The sequence below is a fragment of the Microtus ochrogaster genome, chromosome 10 (genome assembly GCF_000317375.1).
Source record: "Microtus ochrogaster isolate Prairie Vole_2 chromosome 10, MicOch1.0, whole genome shotgun sequence".
NCBI lineage: Eukaryota > Metazoa > Chordata > Mammalia > Rodentia > Cricetidae > Microtus > Microtus ochrogaster.
The window spans coordinates 59,998,030-60,002,289 of NC_022016.1; positions in this window are offsets into that span (position 1 = coordinate 59,998,030).

Here is a 4,260-nt window from a genome sequence, read left to right on the forward strand (position 1 = left end):
CCCCCGACAGATGAGAAAATGGAGACCTAGACAGCGTTTGAGCTCGGGACCTGAGGCTGGATGTACCTGGCTGCTGTGGTGCTTCCCTCTTCCAGCATACACTTTCTTCCCAATACGGGTCCTGTGGCCCAGTCTTTCTACCTCTGCACCATGGCAAATTTATTTTTTTTTTGTTTCCCCTAAAACATTTCTTAATCACCACACACAGTGATCGTCCTCTCCTGAAAATGGGAAATGATAAAAAACACCCACTTCCTGAAAAACGGCGGTGAGCACGAGCCAACGGTCACAACACGTTCAGCACATTACTTGGCAGAGCTGGCACCAAGTGTTCCTTAGTAACCGGTACAGCCACTGTGTGTCGGACACTGTGCTAACTGAGCTCCGGGCATGGTGCTCCGTGCTTGGTGAACTGCATCTTATTAATATTTAAGCCAATCCTTGAGAACAGTGTGGGAATGCCCCTATTCATTTGGGGGAAACTGAGGCTTATGAGGCCTTTCCTGCAGAACCTGAGTTCACACGGTAATGAAACAGCAGCACAGGTAGCTGAGGCTTATTTTTAAAAAAAAAAAATCATTTATTTATAACACATGTGTTATGTGTGTGCATGGGCACATTGGTGTGCATGTTCATGAGGAGGCCTGAAGTTGACGTCTGGTGTCTTCCTCCGTCACTGATCAACATGGAACTCATCAGTCCCAGTTAGTCTAGGTAGCAGCTTGCCCTAGGGATACCCTCTCTCTGTCTCCTGAGTGGTCTGCATGCCTGCTCAGCTTTTGCATGAGTTTCGGGGATTTGAACTCTGGTCCTCATGCTTGTACAGCCATCACTTTATTTACTGAGCCACCTCCCCAGCTTGGGGGGACGGGTCAGTCTGAATTTTGATTTTCTGACGCTGGGAGTTACTCTGTATGGTCAGAGCCATAGACTAATCATGGTACGGTAGGAAAAGCTTCTGTGGATTAAGTGGTTATTCCACGCTCGCTGCAGCTGCCCTCTCCTGACTCAATCTCTAGCCATAGAGCTGTCTTTATGTCTGTGTCTGGGTTTTAAGCTGTCCTCTGTGAAGCAGATCCTCTTCATTAGCTGAGTCTTTGACTTTGGAGACTGGTAGAACTTAGGCTATCTCCTCAAGATCACACAGGTGAGACCTAAGTACTCGGTCACAGAGACCTAAGCCCAGGTCTACATGGCCCATGCAAGAGAATCCAGCTGTGTACCACTGACCCAGCAGGAAGATGTGTGTGCATGTGTCCTTGAGTGTGTATGTGCTCACGCACACACTTGGGATGTCTTTCAATGCTTGATATAAAAAATATTTACTAGAAACAAAAGGATTCAGGACGTTTTCCAGAGGAAAGGATACATAAAGACATATCTGGGCAAGAGAAAATGTGTGAATAGTTGGCTTTCTAATGGCCCTAGGTAATTTGAACAGGTCACGGTCAGTTTGGTTCACCTTGATCCAGTCTTGGGCAGCCCTGTGCATTGGAGCTGGTGCCAACAGATTTGGTTTGTCTGAAGCCAGTTTGAATCAGTTAGATCTGGTTGCTGACAGTTGGCACCAGTCTGAACTGGACTGGCCCACTTTAAATACTAGCAGTCTCTTCTGGTTGACTTGGTTTCCAGCCTTAGTGTGGGGACTCCGGGTTGAAATCCTCTTGGACTGCCTGCTTATGAGACTTTGTTTGGTTGGGGCCCTTGTAGGGGAGGGAGTGTAAGTAGCTAAATGACCTTGTAGGGTCTGACCCTCCAGTCTGCAACAGCTGGAGGACCTCAGCTGGCCAGCCCTAACTTGGATGATTGCCAGAGCATCATCTCCCCACTTTCCGTCTCTGCTGCCCCCCTCCCCCTGTGCAATTCCCCTGCTGTTCCCAGTTCAGCTACAGCAACCCTTTCTCTCTCTTTGAAGGTACAAACAGGATCCGAATGAACAAACTCGGAGCTGTCCCCTGTGACAATGGGGCCTGTCAGGGATGGCTGGGCTGATGAGTGGGTGGTGTCACCTGTGATGGGTGACCTGACTGTGTCGCTCACATTGTTCCTAGACCCTGAAACAGATGAGACATGCACTACTACCCTGGTGATTCAACGAAGCGTTGATGCGTGTGGGGGCTGGGGGAGGGAGGTGGGTACAAAGGGCAGACTCAGGCTAATGGGATGCCACATTGCATTACTGTCCTGCAGAAACCAGGCTCCCTCAGACAATAGCAAGGGCAAGGGAATGAGGTCCGAATAGGCCCAAAACAGGACTGGGCTTCCGTGCAGGACAGGCTCCGGCTGTGGGGCGCTGTGTCCAGTGGGACTGGGTCGGGATGAGGTTGCAGGACTGTTCAGACCAGGGTAGCTAGAGGACAGAGCCCCCTCATTGAGCAGTCTAACCTTATAGCTGGAAGACACATGTCTAATGCATTGTTCAGATCTTGGGAAGGTTTGGCTGCTGGGCACAGGATCTTCTTCATATGTAGAAAGAGGTGGGGAAGAACAAGGGTCCTTTTTCCATCATGTATTATAATTTTCCTCTTGTGTCAAGGCCAAGTGCTTTAGAGGAGTCTGGTGGAGGCCTGGCCTAAACCCCACTCCCTACTTTCTTGCCCTGCTACCACTGCCTGCCATTAAACAGACAGTACAGGGCTCTCAGGAACAGCCTTTACCAGTTTGGGTCCCAGCTCTGGCTCCTTGGTAGATGGGCGGGGTCATGCAAACCCACAAGGGGTCTTCTCCTTGGCACCAAAGCTCAAGGTTGACTCTTTTCCAGGAACACATCATTATGGAGTCCAACTGTGTTCAGGCACAGCTGTGCTCAAGGAATTGACTATTGACTCTGCCCAGGGGGGACCAATGGTCCAGGAGCTCCCTGTGCCTGTAGGGTGACTGTGCCTAGTACCAGTGGTTCCAAGAGACCCTCTGAGGACTTGCCATGTTGGGGGCCACCTAAACCGATGGCTAACTCGCCCGCTGGAGCTGTGTCTGAGCGCCTGCACTGAGTGTTCCTGTGCCTATGGACTAATGATGTCCGCAGTGACTATATCTACAGGACTGATGTGTCTAGAAATTGACATGCATGGAGAACCCTGGGCTTAGAGATTATTTTCAGGGAACCAGCCTTTCTCAGATGCCAGTTATGTTCTAGGACAGCTGGATTTGCCAAACCAGCTGAGACCAAGGACTGGTCCTGCCCAGGGCTAAACTGGCTCAAGGGGACAGCATATCTAGAAATGTAGGGCCCGCGGTCAGCCATGTACAGGGACGGGGGTGCGTGGACGTAGGGAGAGAGAATAGGTTGAGTACGCAGGGGTGTCCAGCTGCGTGTCGCTGTGCCTGGGGTGAGGGGTAGTGGGAGGAGGGCAACTGTGCCCAGCACCAACAGTCTCAGACCCATGTTCATCTGCAGCCTGGGAGTTGGCTGGAGAACAAACATGAAGTGCCAGTGAGCAGGAAGGAACTGTGTGCCAATGCCTTCCTGGTGTTTTCTGCCTGTTATGTCATTTCCTCCCCAGGATAACCCTGAGACAGGCGTTCTCAGCCTCCCTTCCCATTGACAGGTGAAAAACAGGTTCACGGTTAAAAATACTTTCTAGTTTTTCTGAATTGGGAACCTTGTATTCATTTATTCATTATTTGATTTTGTGTGTGTGTATGTACACGTGTGTGTGGATGTGGAGACCAGAGGGTGATTTTTGGTTTTACTCCGTAGGCTCTGGAGCTGGAGCTCAGTGCTTAGGCTGGCTGGCTGGAAAGCCCCACAGACCCTCTTGTCCCTTGCCTGGCCTTCCCAGGGCTGAAATTACAAGTGTGTGCCATCATGGTTGGCTTTTTATCGGAGTGCTGGGGAGTGAGCTCAGGTCCTTATGCAAGCGCTTTACCGACTGAGCAGTCTCCCTGACCCCCCTGTTTGTGTTTTGTTTGTGTGTGGCCCAGGCTAGCCCGGAATCTGTGCTCCTCCTGCTCAGTCTCCAGAGTACTAGGTTGACACAGGCACAAACTGCCACACCCCGCTCCTGACTCCAGGGCTCTTAATCAAGATGACTGCGTGATTGTGGCTTTTGAGAATGGGGCCTCTCTGCGTTTTGCATAAGGGGGCCCTGGACACAGGTCAGAAACCAGGGTTGCAGTTTGCATTTGGCAAACTCAACCTGTTTGTGCCAGTGTCCCTGACTCCCCAGCAAGAAGGGCACTTGGCAGGCTTGCTAGGAAGGGCTTCCTGCGGGCTACATTCCTGCTCGCTGTCCTGGAGGCTGAAGGGAGCCGCACAAG